The 18,535-nt window shown below is 30.5% G+C and overlaps 1 non-coding gene across 1 annotated transcript; it reads right to left on the minus strand.

Annotated features, from left to right (window-relative positions):
* Positions 1 to 17,501: 17,501 nt before the first annotated feature.
* LOC145060787 (small nucleolar RNA R71) lies at positions 17,502 to 17,608 on the minus strand. The gene has a single exon (XR_013686970.1). It is a non-coding gene; the product is annotated as a small nucleolar RNA R71 (small nucleolar RNA).
* Between the last annotated feature and the right edge of the window lie 927 nt (positions 17,609 to 18,535).

Genomic DNA, 18,535 nt, shown 5'->3' on the forward strand with positions numbered 1-18,535 from the left:
TGATTAGTGTTTTCATTTTTATATTTTTATTTTCACGTTTGAGTTAGTATGGCTTATGTTTTCAGTTTATATTGTTAAATGATGTCTTGAGGTTATATTTCTTTTGAATGAAATCTAAGAATGACTACAATATTACAAATCGTGTGTACTATTATTCTTTTATTAGTTGAAAATAATCTTGAATGTGGGATTTAATGATTGTTCAAAAATATGATTTAAAGGCAAAAAGTTGAACGTCTTAAAGAAATAATAACCAAACTTGTTAATTTTTTTGGTAATTTTAGTTCATGTTATAACCAAAATAATGCATCTTAAATTACCATTTAAGGTAAATCCTGTGGGAAATATGTTTAATATACTTTTACTTATTTAGTACTATATAGTACAGTAGGAGCGAGCGTGCCACCTACTTGAGTCTTGAGGTTTGAATACTAGAGATAGAACAGTTGGGCCTTATTTTCAATCATTGGTCCATGATAGGTAGTTCGACTCAACTCAACCCATTAAATCCCAATTTCTATATCAGAATCGTATAAAATAATGTACAATTTCATTTTCTTTTTAGATTATTTTGATCGTAAATCAGAATATAATATCAGATTTTATGTAAAAGTTTAATTTCTTAATTTTAGTATTAAAAGTTTCGATATATATATATATATATATATATATATATATATATATATATATATATATATATATATATATATCGAAACTTTTAATACTAAAATTAAGAACTTAAACTTTTACATAAAATCTGATATTATATTCTGATTTTTCGATCAAAATAATCTAAAAAGAAAATGAAATTGTATATTATTTTATATGATTCTGATATAGAAATTATATATATAAACAGGATCAGATGAGTATTAATTTTAAAGTTAGAACTCATAAAGACACCATAAAAAATTTTAAAAAAAATACAAATCATAAAATCGAGCATAGATCTATGTCCGGAAAAAAAAATTGAATCATTGATCAAAATGGTGCAAAATAAAAAATTAAAATTGAATCATGGATCAATTTTAATGATGCAAATTTATTTTTTCAATTTTTTTCTCCCGGACATGGATCTTTGTTCGATTTTATGATTTGTATTTTATTTAGATTTTTTTTTTTCAATTTTTAAAGGTTTCTCACGAGTCCTCACTTTAAAATTACCGTGACACGCAATCTAAAAATAATTTTAAAATACAAAATAAAAAGAAAAATCCAAAAAAAAATTTAATTATTATTTTCGTCATTTTATTTACATAAAATTTAAAAATTACCGTTTTTTTTAAATACGTGAAATATTCTTAATAGAATATTACACTGTAAATATTGTAATGTGATTTTTAGAATTATAGAATATTCTAATATTCTACTAGAATATGTAAAAAACGGTAATTTTATTTATTTATTTATTTTTAGAAAATATAAATGACGAAAATAATATTTTAAAAAATTTCAATTAATTTGCATTTTAAAAATGTTTTTTTATCTATAAAATGAGTGACTATGATTGCGTCTCACGATCTCACAAAATTAGGCTGTCTCACATGAACCTAACTCTCTTTCTTCTCTCTCTCTCTCTCTATATATATATATATATATATATATATATATATATATATATATATATATATATATATATATAGAGAGAGAGAGAGAGAGAGAGAGAGAGAAAGAGACAGAGACAGAGAGCTAGGTTCAAATGTTTCTAGCAATTATTGTGTGTATCTATGCACCAATGAGAATTGAGGAAATAATAAATCATTAAATAAATCATTTAAAAGTATTATAGTAATCTTTGTATATTTAATTATGGTAGATAATTAGTATGTTTATTATCCATTTAAATATGAGATGTCAAAGTCAAAACCTGTAGAAAGACCCTACAATTGTCGTCTTCAATTTTCTTCCTCCATATCTTTGTTGTCTCGTTAGTCGTCTTCTTCTTTGAAGGGAAAACCCTAGTTTGCTGATTTTAGCTTATTGTCGGCTAATTGGGGTGCACACTTCAGCCATTAGGTGTCAACCATGGCTACTGCTTATCGTTCGCTGGAGAAGATCTACTTGAAACGCATGTCCATCACAGGTGATGATCTCGCCATAATTGTTCACTCCTTTCCGAATTTAAAGGAGCTTGTTTTAGTTTGCTATGAAGGTTTTGGAACGAGCGGACTCGCAATTATCGCCAGTGAGTGCAGGTAAATCTAGGGTTTCAAATTCCATTCTTCTCACAATTTAGATTTGTTTACATCACTAATGCATACCATATTATGTATATATACTGATGGGGTTGATTTCATATGCCAACACAGTTAATTAATTTTGTATGATTTCCTATACCAACATAATAAAGGTTTGATATAATATGCCAGCATAGATTGGTGAAAGCTACTCATCTTGTTCGAGAAAATTGTTTAAAAAGGTAATTAATTTGTCTGTGTTATTTTGGTTCAATTTGTGATTTTGAATTCCAGTTTCTATTGTCCCTCGTTATTGTATATTTGGAATCTAAAATTATATTAGCAGTAAATACGATACTTTTGAATGTATTCTATGTATTCTGTCAGAATAAAATCTATGTATTCTGCCAGAATGTATTCTATGTATTCTGTCATATTTTATGTGTTCTACCAGAATATATAAATTGATAGTTAATTGCAAGAAACATGTTTTTTTTACCATTATTAGTTTTTGTTGTATTTGTGATAGGAATGGCTGGAAGAATACGTTGAATACCTAATAGGAATAACTTGAAGAATGAATAAAGTTTGATCATACTCATATTTTAAGAATGTTGTTATTTTTTAAGAATATTTTAGTATGTGTATAATTATATTAAAATGTATAAGACTTCTAGTCTGTAAGAATATGTATGAATTTGTATTTAAGTTCGGATGTATAAGAATATATTAGAATGTTGTTATTTTTCAACATCAGATTCAATAATTTTGTTATTCTTCAATAATATTCTAATAAAATAAAATTTTGAAAGAACATCATTCTAATAAAAAAAATATTCTGATAGAATAAAATCGGTTATGTTTACAAATTACGTTAGAATTAAAATTGAATTAATTAAAAAAATTCTGATTTTTAAAATTAGGAAAATTAATTATCCCTAAAAATCCGAAAATTTCCTTTTATAAATGTAGTTAATTGTCCAAAATACCCTTTTGCTAAATTTTGTGTGATTATATGGTACATGTTATCCTATTGTAATATCATACACTCTCAAATCATGTCCATTGATTAATTCCATCTGTTCGTCCAGATTTATGCATTCTGGCACATAATAGTTAGTAAAAACAAAACAACCTAAGCATATATATATAAGTAGGTTCATGTGAAAACAAAAATATCTTGCGAAAACGCGAAAACATGATTTATCTTATAAAAGTCAAACACATGTACTATAAAAAAAATTATTAGCAATAAATTAAAGAGAGTAAGTTTACATTGGATGGTGTTATGGTAATGTAGATTTAAAGACAGTTTTAATAATTTTTTTCTCGTCCTTAATCATTTTTAAATTCATGTTTTCATAATAAAAATGTTAAAAATCATATTTTGCTAATATCAAACAATTTCTCATCTATCATCGATTATCATCATGTATTTCAAAGTTCGAATGAAGTATTTTCCAAAATATAATGTTGAGGTGACACAATATCATAGATTTTTCTCTTAGTTTTGTTTTAATAGAATACCATTGAATTAAGTTCAATTATGGAATAAAAAAGATCAATTATATATATATTTTTATTGCAAATAATTATTGAAGTTTATAAAGAAAATAAAAAACAAATATTTTTTTAACGAATATAACTCAAATGTATTGTCTTTCAATTGAAAAACTATATCTAATGATTTTGTGAAAAACTTGATTGAGTTATGACATGTTCTTCTTTTATCTTTTATTCTATTAGTTTTTATTTAGAATTTAGTAGTGTTGATTAAATGGTCACGACTTTTATTGTTTTAAGTTCTTAGACACAATAAAGAAAAAGAACAAAAATTTGATCGATTTAGTAAGTCACATGATTAATGAAGAATAGTAAAAGAGATATCATGATTAATTTGGATAATAATGGATCAAAACTACATTTTGTAAGGATTCTATATATAAGCTTAGATACATGACAATCACATATTCTCTAAGCCCATATATATATATATATATATATATATATATATATATATATATATATATATATATATATATATATAAAAGAGTGCATAGCTCAATACTTAAAGCTATGTAGTTTTGATTAATAGTTTCATTTTTTGGGAAAAAAAAATTCCCTAAAACAAAATTATTATGTGTCCTTATTTACATTCATTGATAACATCGAACACAATTTATCTTTGATTTTCGAATAATTTTATGATCATCGATTGTGAAAAAAATCGATTACACCAAAAACGATTTCATAGAAATCGCAATTCAATATAAATCGGTCTAATTTATGAACAAGGGCGATCTTCTTCCACAACCCATTTATTTTTGTTAAAGCTATTCATCGGTCACATACAAATTTTTTTTGAATTGGAGCTTTTGTTTATTTTATGCTCGTATTATTAATTTAATGAATCCAAAACATATACGGATATGTGAATCCTAGTGGGTATGGATATAGGTATTTAGTTACTTTTTCTAGATTGAATTGGGATTTTCGTTTAGTTTATGCTCATATTACTAATTCCACGAATCCAACACATATATGATTAACATGAAAGCTTATGTGTGGATATAATCAATTAATCAATTTTTTTTTCCGATCACTAACATCATGAAGTTATTCAAAAATATTTGTACATGAATTTGAAGCCAAAGTAATTGGTAATGGATTGAATAGCATCGTTAGGTTTGGATGGAGGAATAAAAGAAAACAAAACCAATACAATTTATATATTGTCTTAGGGATTTGTTTTTTTTTTCTAAAAATAAACCACTTATAAAAACTGCGTAGTTTTAAGTATTGGATTCCTAATTGTATATATACCTTTAGAGTTGATAAACAATTGAATGAATATCCAATACACTTTCACAAAAAACCATATATTAATATTGAGAATTAAACGCTGAGATGTTGCAAGATAACAAATTGAATTATTATTATTATTATTATTATTATTATTATTGTAATAATCCTTAACAATCAGATTTAATTGTAAGAAAGGAGTTGAAACAAACTGTCATGTAATTGGATGGATTTAAATGTGAAACAATAATGTAAAACCGACTGGTTGATAGTTGATCTTGATTGTAGAAAATTGCACGGATAGGACACATGTCTTTAACAGGTTTTTATTTCGCTTCTCTCGACTGTAAACAACAAAGTAAAACATCAGGATTTAATGTATACTTATTGATATTCCAACAACTATGGAAAACGATAAACGCAAAGTGAATACTCAGAAATTAGGGAGAGAGCTTCGAAATTAGTATGTGTGTGTAATACAACAACAAAAAACCTTATAGGTCGGCCCCTAAAAACATTAGGGCAACGCCTTGCTCTCCAAGCAACAAGCCGTTTTCTGGCCTTCCAGAATATTTCGATGCAAATCGCGACGCGAGCCCACTGTCGCGACGCGATTTCCATGAACCGAATACGGTCCAACTCGATCAATCTCGAACCTGCTAAAAATAAAAGCTCCTCAACGACCAATGTGTTGTGCCAAGTGCGCCATTTCACTCACTCACGTCATCAGCTAGGCTAGACTCACATGTGTGAGTTTGGCTGATCTCTTGGTCCATTTAAAACCTTTGAAGACATATCAAGACAAAAACATTATAAACTTACTAAATGTTTTCCCCCGGTAACGTAGGATAGTTGAAACTAACCAACTTGTTTATTTCATTAAATTTTCAATATTAATTATATACAAAATTGTCGTTTTAATTCACACTTTACAAACGATGTGACTCACAACAACTCGTAAAAATTTGAGGCTTGAAGTTGTAGCAAAAATCACGGTCATTATTATTTATAATCATGTTTCCACAAAGTTTGTACAATAAAGTAATTGGGTCAATTGTAATTCGGCAAAACGGCCGTACATTTGCGTCATTGTTATTCATGTTGAAGAAATCAACTATCGAAAGTCAGACATTATCAACCCATTCGCATATATCTGATGCTCTTAATTTTAATTATTTATATTACTTTTACATTCATAAAGCTAGAGTTTATCATTTATATATTAAAATTAAATATGTTTTTCATACGAAATCAATATGTCCATGACGAAACAGGTTAACCTCAAGAAATCTGAACCGTACACATTACCCTTAATAAAAGACTACTCAAACATGATAAACTTATATATATATATATATATATATATATATATATATATATATATATATATATATATATATATATATATATATATATATTAGTTTATAACCTGTGGAAACCACGGTTATAAAACTAATTAAATTTTCTTAGAGAGTGTTCAAAAATTATTAATTAATTATTTTAAATAAATTACTAATTAAAAAATGTTTTTTTAGTTATATAAAATTATAATCGCTAATTTAAATAAATATATGGAATATTATATAAACTATAATTTGTATTAATTTTATTCTAATGTTATTAATTTAATTTAATTAGAATGAGAAATTGAAAATTTGAAATTTGAAATGCAGAATTAATAGATTGACAAGTGGTATGCATTAATTAGTGGCCTAATATGGTGACACATGGAAAAAAATGAATAAAATATGTATTAATTAAAAGACCTAATATGATGACACATGTCAAAAGGATATTAAAACTATTTTTTTATTAGAATAGGGATATATATATATATATATATATATATATATATATATATATATATATATTGATAAATTTAACTAATTTATTCTTATCTTTTTAAAATATTTAAGAAGACCTTCTTATTTAATTAGTCTATTTTTAAACAAAATTAATTATTTAAAAAAATATATAAATACTAATATAATTATGAAAGTATATTAACTATTGAGTGGTCAAAATAAAAGAAAACAAAATAATTTTCTTCTCTAAGGGTATTAAGTGCTTTTTTTTTATAAATACATAATAATAAGTTATGAAAAAACTTCTCTTCTAGATGCATTTATATAACATTTTATGTTTTATAGAGTATACAATACAATATTTTAAAATATAAACTATTATGTATCAAAAAATTATTATATTTTATTTTAAATATGACCGGATAAATTTAACGCCTCTTAAAAGGAAAAAAATTGGGATTTTTTAAAATAATTTAGCAAATATAAAAGGGTTGAAAACTATCTTAGATATAATATTATGTTATAGACAAATTGCCATAAATGCTCCTTGTGATTTTTTTAAATATAATTTTTAGTCGTTAATTTTTTTATTTTTTATTTTATTTTTCTTCATGAAAGGTCCTTGTGATTTTAGTTTCTATCATGGTTGGTTACGTCCCCATACAAAATACGATTTCCTCCAATTTTTAGGACTGATTAAAACTTTTTCTTTACGCTTTGAGGTATGGAGTTGCGGAAAATCCTAGTTACATAAAACATTTTGAGATAACAAAGTTATTTCATTAATATTAAAAACTCTGAGGATGTCATCATTCATATCCAAACATAAATTACACCGTAAATATTAAAAGGTCATGAAATACTATAACATGCACATCTCTTTATTTCACTCGGCATCCTAATTAGACTTCGGCAACCTTACATCTGCTACCTGTGATGCACATAAAATCAGTGTGTCAAGTTTGAAAAACCTGGTGATATGCATAGGCTTTCAAGTCCATAATATATTAATGATAATTTATAATAGCATTTTTGCAACAAACATTATAGGTATAATCTGATATAAGACCACCTATCCCGCCTAATCCATTCTTACAAACCCTAAAGCAATGCTTATCTGGAGAAATCACCCTATCTGATAAACCGTTTGAGTATCTGGTTGACTACACAACTAGGGGAGTCCATGGACAGTGTAAGTCATATAAAGGCAACCAATGTTCAGAGTTATTGATAAATATAGTATCTCATTTTATCTATGTTTGTGGCTTATAAGTCCACACTAACAACATAATTCACTAGACCACCTAGAATAGTCAAATGTTGTCATCTACTCTGGTCGATGACTTAGACATACATGCCAGTTGTCTTATCTGGACTCACCATTTATGGTCATCCAAGGATAAGAGGACCACTCCGCTCCGCTCTGATCTCACACTCTACACTCAGAATGAGACATATCTAATATTCAACTTATTTGGAACTAATTACCCTTTATAAGTCTATAACTATCACATACTATATCGGAAAGCAATCTAACATAATTTCTAATAAGCAGTACTACTATAGTTATACAAATAACATAGAGTATCCTTAATACAATTAGCATTTAATAAATACTTTTATCAAATTATGTTCTTGAAATAACTATGCACTCACCTGAAAAAAGTAGGTGACTAGAGGTTAGGGAAGTGCTTCGCCTTAACACCTTTTCAGTAGACCTAGAATTATATAGTACTTTCTTTGTGACTATAATATTAATAGTCTAGATTCCTCAACAATTCCAATGTATGCATAAAGATCTATCAAATAATAAATAACCAGGTTGGATCATATCGAAGGTAGGGTTTGTTTAGTATACAATGTATATTGTTTGGAAATCCCACTTTAAGCACCTCCCTAAATCCAGTTTAGACATCACTTCCGTTAGTAGATTAATCAATATAATGACTTGGAATTACTGATGAATCTTAATTATAGGTTCATAATAACATTTATGACTATAATTAAAAGTTACACCTAATATAAAATAAATGTAGCTTAACTTATAAAGTAATCTCACAAAAACCTGGAATTATGCGGACAAAACTCTGACCCGAGAGCTTCTAATAGCCAACTATCTGACACCATAGGGCCTTATTGGATTAAGATGTCAAAGCCAATACCTAAATTGGTATATTTTTGAATTAGAAGCAAAGTCTTGGGTTGTCCTGAAAACTAATATTTGGATAGAATGATTTTAGGAGAGAGGCTGAATTGCCAGTTTATTATATGATTAATAAATTGGAATAGATAGTTTATTAATATATTATATGATTAATATATTAATAGGAAATAATAATAATTAATTTGAAATTAATCAGAAATTATTTGGAATTAATTTTGGGATTAATTGAATTAATTAAAATTGCAGAGATTGTTTGGTTATTTATTGGAAGTTGAAGCAGGAAAGTTCTAGAACCTCATAGGATGGGGATTGTAACGCCCGTGTTTTGGGGCTAAGCATTAGTTGATGATGTAATAGTCTAGGTCAACTATTTTAACTCTTTTTGAAGTAATAAAGATGAAATATTTGAGTATTATGTGAATTATGTGAATTTATGTGTTTTATACTCAATTATAAGACAGAATTTCGTATACGCCCTTCCTAAACAGCTAAATATCATATTTGCCTGGACTAAACTCTAAATATCGTATTTACCCTTCCTAATGTTTTTTAATATCATATATACCCAAATATTTTTTTTTATATATTTTTTATTGATTTATAAATGTTTTTCATAAAATTAAATCATTATAAATAAAATACATATTGATTGGACAATAATACCCTTACTCCTAATTTCCAATACAACATACGATTGAAATCAATTCTGCCAAAAGTCGTTTACCCCATACCTTCTCAAATCACGTTCGAGCCTTCCTTCCATGAGGCTTTCGATGTTTTCTTCCAATCGCTGCACATAATCGTTCTCTGATTCCAAAATTGATCGTTGATTCCCTGTTATTGCAAACACACACGCAACAGCTTGCAACTTCCTTCCTCCTGTATCTAGTTTCCTTTGATCGTATCGTACACAATCGCTGATTCCCCTGTATCGCATACACACGCATAGGTAATTACAAACTGAATCCATTCCCATTCCTCAATTATGATTATGTTGTTGTTTGATTTGTTCAACAGTTCCTAGACTTATTGTAGCTGACTAATCAGGATTTTATGATTTTTTTTTTGTCAATTGAACATTCAATTTGGGATTACAACTGATGAATATGTCACCTACACATCTAGAATCTGGAATTGTTGAAGTCCCTGTATAAGTTTCATAATTCCTTTTCCATATAATTTGTCTAATTTGTCATTGATTCCATTATATCATGAAGAAAATTAAATGATGTCAAAACAGAAGAGGCTGACTAGAAAACTAATTGATGTCAAAATATGACTTCATGGGAAGAGATTAACCAGAAAACTAATTTTGATTATGTTGTTGGTGTTTGATTTGTTCAGCAGTTCTAAGACTTATTGCAGCTGCATATAATTGGACTAATTTGTTTGATGATTCCATTATATCATGAAGAAAACTAATTGTAGTCTTGTTGTTATACCTTTATATTTGAATCATGTTATATCTTTATATATGAATCAGCTACTCTTAGCTATTGTGCCAATGATATGCAATGTTGATGTTTGTAGTCGTGTTTTTATACCTTTATATCTTTTTTTTCTTATCTTTGACTTAAAATTATATTTTAGAGCCGATACAAACCAATGTCGGAAGATCATTCTCAAACAGAAGATACTACCCTTAATGACACATCAAAACCCATATGGGAGAGCAGGGCTACGTCTCCAATAATCGAGTATGTTTATTTGAATACCTTAATGTTAATTCAATTAGATATTTACTAAATTGTATGATTGTTTCTCTAATTAATATTCAATTTCAGGCGTATACCAACATCCAAGTTCAAGTTAAAATTGAAATATGGAGGTTACTTTCGGCTAACGAAGAATAGTTGTAGGCAAATATATTGCTTTGGCTCTCAAAAATGTATCTACATAGACACATTTTTATACAAGTTTAGTCAACTACATGAAGAGGTTGTAAAACGTTATTCATCAAAGAACAACCCAAAAATTTCTATTTTTTATGTTGACAAGTATGCACGAGAAAAATCCCTTATTGTGCTTGATTCTGATGAAAAGTTCATGGCTATGCTTGGCATGTATGGAAACGAGAAACAAGTAACCATTTATGTGACAACAGAGAATAACCTCGGCTCCAATAATCATACTAACCATTTGTGTGCCAACAGAGATGAACCACACGATGAGTATGATGCAGACCTTTGTCCTAGTGAAGAAAGCTATCACAGTCATCTCAGTTCTGATAATGAAGATGATATAATGAATGATGATGATGTAGTTTACTCATCTAGTAAGAATAGTATAAGCATGAAAGTCGGCTCAAAATTTGAAAACGTGGTAGATTTTAGAAGAGCTTTGAACCACTTTGCAGTCATAAATGAATTCAACTACTACATTCAAAAAAGCGACCCGACACGATTCACAGCACGATGTGAAAACCTAGAGTGCGAGTGGAGAATTCATGCTTCTATTACACAAGATGTAGTTACCTTTGAAGTAAGTGTATACCTTAAGTTATATTTAACATGCTTTATATTAAAAATATATTTACGTTTTTTTCATTTATTTTAGGTTAAGAAAATGGTAGAAGTACATTCTTGCACTCGCAGCAATAAGGGTGGCAATAAGCGAGCCACTCAAGGATGGATTGCTAATGTAGTTACTGACAAGTTGAAATCTGATGGGGAGGTCTCTCCATATGAGCTTAGAAATTGGATTATGAAAACTTACAATGTTGATGTGCCATACCTAAAAGTTTTTAGAGGGAAAGAGCAAGCTTATACCGACATGTATGGTAAGTGGGAAGACTCCTTCATGAAGATGGATGAATTTAAAGAAGAACTATTACGAAGGAACGAAGGAAGCATTGTTGAAATTGACTTTGACATGGTTGGTGGAAAGAAACTTTTCAAAAGGTTTTTTTATTTGTTTAGCAGCTTGTTCTAAAGGGTTTGTTGCTGGTTGTCGTCCGTATATTGGTCTTGATGCTTGTCATTTAAAAGGAAAGTTCAATGGTGTATTAGCCGCAGCAACTGGTATTGACGGTAACAATTCTATCTTTCCAGTAGCATATTGTGTGCTTGAATCAGAAAACACACAATCATGGACATGGTTTCTTGATTCATTGAAAAAAGCAATTGGAATGCCAAATGGTCTTGTTATCTCATCAGACATGCAAAAAGGGTTAGAAGTAGCCATGATGAATGTTTATCCTAATGTCGAGCATAGAGAATGTATGAGGCACTTATATAGCAACTTCAAGAAACACTTTCGTGGGGACTTCTATAACAAAAAACTATGGGCTGCTGCCAAAACCTACCATGCTACCAAACATGACAAATTATTGAAGGAAATTAGTGATAAAAATGAAGATGTCATTGCATATCTAAATACTAATCACAAAAAAATATGGAGTAGAAGCAAGTTTGGTACTACTTCCAAGTGTGATTACATCACTAATAATATTTCAGAAACGTTTAATTCTTGGATTGGTAAATTGCGCTATAAACCCGTGCTTGATCTCCTTGATGCAATTAGGGAAAAGATTATGAAACGGTTTGATAAGAAAAGAAATTTGGTGAATACATGGAATGGCACTTTGGTTCCTATTGCTAAAAACCATCTCAATGACATCGCTAAGGTAAGCATGTTAAATAATTTAGTTGAATGATTATATTTATTTTAGATTTTACTTCAATAATACATATATATCTAATATAAATATATATATATATATATATATATATATATATATATATATATATATATATATATATAATTTTTCATGTAGAACTTGGGAGAGTATGAAGTTACTAGAAGTTCTGAGAATCAAGTTGAAGTGAAGTACAAGGCAACACGTTGGGAGGTCAACCTAGATGAAAGAAAATGTAGTTGTCGAGTGTGGCAAGTTCAGGGCCGACCATGTGTACATGCAGCGGCTTTTATTGCTTATATAAGGGATGCTAACTGGGACAAATATGTTGATCCATATTTCACTATAGAGAATTTTAAAGCCGCATATGCTTATCAAATTGCTCCGATGCCCGGACAGGATCAATGGGCGCAAAAGAATGGACACAAAATATATCCACCTATTATCAAACGCCCACCTGGACGACCAAGAAAAAATAGAATAAAATCATCGGATGAATCTAAAAGAAGACATAAGTGTCCGCGATGTGGAGAGTATGGACACCGTGAAAAGACATATAAAAATCCAGCATCTCAAAGTTTCGATCAAAGCAAAACATCCACATCTAAAAGGTCATGTGGAAAGGATACAAAATCGCATGGTGGTTCGGGAGTTTCGAGTTCTACATGAAAAAGTCTCATGGAATTAGTTGGTACTTTAGAAAAAATTTGTTAGATTAAGTTAAAAATATTCTTAGTTAGGGTTCAATTGATGGATTTTTTTGTTAGTATGTGACATAAATAAATATTTTTTTTAGTTTTTCTTTATTGGATTTGCGTTTGTTGTCAAATTGGTATATATGGTGCAAATTTAAAGTTCAGGGACCAAAATGTAACTAATTCAAAATATATGCTTTAAGGACCAAAATTGTATATATTATAATTAAAACATACAAAGATAATATATATATATATATATATATATATATATATATATATATATATATATATAGCTACTTTTCTTAACTATTACAAAATTTTGAAAGTTCAATGCTATATATCATCAATTTCTCAAAGTACGATGCTATTTCTTAAGATTCGCTTCACGCTTTATGACACTATTTCCCTTTCACGGCTGCGTCTGCGAATAAGATGACTAGGGTTTTGTCCTATCCACTACATTTTCAAAATTTGCATGAAACAGGATAAGTTTCTTTTGGCCACCGAAGACTTCTCCTCCATATATGTTGAGTATTGTGTCCCATGAACCATTCGGACGTTGTGTGTGTGAATCCACAGTAATATTGCCTTTGATAATTCCATGTACATCCTTCATATTCACAAAAAATCCATCAAAAAAGATATAGTTGGAATAATTTAATTAAGTACCTAAAACTTCTCAGCACAACCATGATACAGTACAACCCGGGTCATTACATAAATAACAATGTATTTACCTGTAAGCATCCACCATCAACAATAATGAGTTCATCTACAAAGTGGCGTATGAGAGCTGGAAGAAAATGATGTAAATTATAGTATGAAGATTGTGAATTAAACACTTTAAATGAAGGGATTTATTTCTTTCTTATGGCTCCTTTTATGGTTTTGGGAAGGGTTTTCATAGTTGAGATATCATTTACTAACGCTGCCATAAACTGATCTTCATTGTAGATGTCAGCTAAACTGTTAAACTGGACACTACAAACAACATATAAAATTATAAAATTATAATGCTGGTGTTCAGTACACTATTTACATATATACCATTTCAACCTAATTAATCACTTTAAAAAAATAGAATGACAATCCGATTACCTTGCTGCCTGTAGTTGACTGTATCTCTGGAATCACAAGTGTTGAATGCGATGCTTTTGAATAAGATCAATCAGCGAGCTCCTAATCTCGTGAGGCTGAAGATCATAGGCGAAATTTAAAGTTCTTAGTTCACTGAAACTGATTATACCTGAAATCCAACATAACTAAGCTATCAAATACAACATTTTTTTTTCACGATTTTAACAAGAATTTGAAAAATTGAAACTAAAAACCCTAAAAACGAAATTAAAGAGATGGAAAATAGGTATATGTTGAAGTCGTTGAACAAATCAAACAACAACATAATCATAATTGAGGAATGGGAATGGATTCAGTTTGTAATTACCTATGCGTGTGTATGCGATACAGGGGAATCATCGATTGTGTACGATACGATCAAAGGAAACTAGATACGGAAGGAAGGAAGTTGCAACCTGCTGCGTGTGTGTTTGCAATAACAGGGAATCAACGATCAATTTTGGAATCAAGGAACGATTATGTGTAGCGATTGGAAGAAAACATCGAAAGCCTCATGGAAGGAAGGCTCGAACGTGATTTGAGAAGGAGAATCGATTTCAATCGTATGTTGTATTGGAAATTAGGAGTAAGGGTATTATTGTCCAATCAATATGTATTTTATTTATAATGATTTAATTTTATGAAAAACATTTATAAATCAATAAAAAAATATAAAAAAAAAATATTTGGGTATATATGATATTAAAAAACATTAGGAAGGGTAAATACGATATTTAGAGTTTAGTCCGGGCAAATATGATATTTAGCTGTTTAGGAAGGGCGTATACGAAATTCTGCCCAATTATAAAGGTATAATAAATAAAAGATAAAAATAAGCGTGATATTGCCATATTTATACCTATTTTTAGGCAATATTTAAGTACATTTTTTATTAATAAATTGATACTATGTTTAGAATAATGGTACTTATGACTTTAAATTGTTATTTTCAGTCAATTAAAAGGATTTTCGAAGAGAGGGACCAAAAGTGACAATATGAGGAACATGGGAGACTTGAAAGACAAGAAAAAGAATAAATCCACGATAAATACTGAATTCACGATGTGGCAAAGTCGGCCACGACGTGGCAAGAGTGTTCTAGTAGATAAACATCGCGACGCGGAGGATTCCTTGTACGGTACGGATAGCTTAAAGCCCACGACGTAGCCTGGATAGCCACGACGTGGCGCGGGTTTTTGGAGATTATTTAAGTTCTCCTGATTATTACGAAAAGAAGAACCTTTTGGCTGAAGGAAAGAGTTCCATAAGACGATTCAGAGTGAAAGAAGGGTTCTGGAAGAAGGTTTTCAACACCAAAAAGAATAAAGGTTTATATTTTAGTTAAATAAGAACATGTCTTTTATTACTTTAAGTTGTGTTGGTTTATTAGTTGCTAGGATGAGCAACTGAATCTAGCTACTCTTGTTTAGCTAGATGAAGCTTCAAACTTTTAAATAGTTCAATGTTTATGGATTAAGTTTAGTTGGTAAAAATTGCTTGTGTTTGATTTGTATAACCTAGCATGCTATTGTTTGTTTCTTTAATTGCTTGATTGCATCTTTTGTGTAGCTTAATGACCATTAACTGCATGAATTTGTTTACCTAATGATTTAGTGAACATTAAATTGTTAGAGCTAGGATTGACCAATCTTAGTTAGTAATTAGAATAAATAAGCTTAGCTGTGCTAGAGAACGTGTATTGTGACCATAATTGCGTTTATGTTACAAATCTTACATAGCATATTTACATTCATAATTAGTTCTGTGTTTAATTATGTGTGAACATACATGGTTTGACATGAATTAGTTAATTATTGGTAAGTTAGAACTAAATTACTAATACAACTAAAAACCAACTTAATAATCCGTAATCATTAGCTAGCCATAAGGAAGAAGTGGATTCAAACTAAACAAGAGTGTGTTTTTACTTATTGAATTTGATTTAAGTTCATCTGATCTTATAAAATCAGATAAAACCCCTTTTAAACTTGTTAATAATTAGGTTAATTTAATATAAGTAAATTAATTAGAAACACCGTTCCCTGTGATCGACACTCGACTTACTCAAACTATACTGTAATCTGACTAGGTACACTGCCTATAAGTGCATAGTTAGTTAAGTTTGTTAGGTTATAAATATTAAAATTAGTGAGTACTTTTGTGCACATCAAGTTTTTGGCGCCGTTGACGGGGAACGACTTAGTTGTTTTTCTTAGTTTTTAGCTTATTTATTTGCATTAAATTAATCGATCCTTCTTGTGGGGTAAAAAAAAACCACAAAAAGTTAATTTTTCAGCAAAATAAAAAAAAATCTATCAGTCACAGAGTCCACGACGTGGTCATATACCTGCCACGACGTGGACAGTTAAAAAACTAGATTTTTAATTGTTAGTTAGTTTTTCTTATTTTAGTTCAGTTTTACGTTTTTAGTTTAGCAAGTTGCAGGAGTTCATGAACAAAATCTCAAACACACCCTTGGTGCCACCACTTGAAGATCCCGAGTCCGCAATTCACAAGAAAAAGATGCCCTTACAAGAATTGAAGTCAACTTTTTCTAGGAAGTCGGGAAAGAAGACAGGAGAGTCAAGTTCATCCGCGAGGCACAAGAGCAATCTTGAGCATTTGGATCATACGCCCGTCCAAACCGAGTCCGAAAGCGATACCGAGCCGGAATTTGAAGAACACACGAGCGAACCCGAGAACGAGACAAGGAACGAGATGGCAGCAATTGAAGAAATATCCATGGGAGCTTACAAGAAGCGGATCCGAGAAGATGTGGGTCCCGATTTAGTCCAACCCGCAATACCTGCCACTGCCACATTCGAGCTGAAGGGACACATATTGACTGCACTAAAGGACATCCCATTTTTCGGGAAAGATCATGAGGATGCTTTTAAGCATCTAGATGAAGTCAACGACATTGCAGATTACTTCAATGTCCCAAATGTCAACAGAAACACAGTCTTGCTTAGGATGCTTCCCATCACTTTCAAAGGAGCTGCTAAGGAGTGGTTAAAAGCACTCCCACCGGGTACAATCACCACTTGGGCTCAAATGCGTGAGCAATTCCTGGACCAGTTTTGCTCGCCATCTAAGATAGCCAAACTCAAGAAGGCAATAGCCAACTTTGAGCAACAGCTGGGAGAGTCATTATACGAAGCATGAGAGCGGTATAAGGGCTTGCTCAGAAATTGCCCTCAGCATGATCTAAATGTGCAGCAAGAGATGTCAATCTTTTATGATGGGGTCAACGTGATGAAAAGACAACTCCTTGATTCTCAAGGACCTTTGAAAAAGAAAAATCCAAGGGAGGTCAAGGAGCTAATTGAAGAATTCGCGAAGCACTCTCGCGAATACCACAACCCGAGGCAAGATGGAATCAAAGGTGGTGGAGGGGCCCAAACTGAAGAAATAGCAGCTGTAGTGGCCATGGTGAATAATATGGATCGAAGGATAACACAAATGGACCAGTCGATACATGCCATAAGAGTGGGTTGCAAGAGATGTAGTGGTCCACACTTGACCAAGGACTGCAATGTTGATGAGTTTGGGAACAGAAAAGCTCAAGTGTGCTACTCTAGTAGGGATAAATTTGATGAGGACTGGAGGAAACCGAAGAAGGAGTGGCTGCCATATGAAGAGTATAAGAAGCAAAAAGAAGAGAAGTATAGGTAGACAGGTCTAGGCTTTTATCAGAAGGAGCAGCCACCGGCCGAAAAGAAACCCGACCTAGAGGCCATTTTGATGAAGTTTATGGAAGCTTCGGAAAAGAGACACGATGCCACTGATTCTGCTATTATGGAACAACAAACTTTGATAAAGAATCAGCAAGCCTCCATCCACAACCTTGAAGTACAATTTGGTCAACTAGCCACTCTAGTTCATGAAAAATTGTCCCCAAAGAATCCCGAAGTAAAGACCCAATCTCACGTAATGGCCATCGATACTGAAGAAGATGCAATCTCTGAGTTCCTGGAGGCATTGGAAGAAGAACCATAGCAGCCCGATCCAAAACCCAAGAAGTCAAAGTTCGAAAGTGAAAAAGTTGCCGAAACAGCTTCGCCACGACGTGGCACGCCTCTGGCCACAACGTGGCGCATGTCTGATCAAAAATTCTTTGAACCCGTTCCAGCTTA

This window comes from Lactuca serriola, chromosome 6 (assembly GCF_051521515.1).
Source record: "Lactuca serriola cultivar US96UC23 chromosome 6, Lser_US96UC23_V15, whole genome shotgun sequence".
NCBI classification, from domain to species: Eukaryota; Viridiplantae; Streptophyta; class Magnoliopsida; order Asterales; family Asteraceae; genus Lactuca; species Lactuca serriola.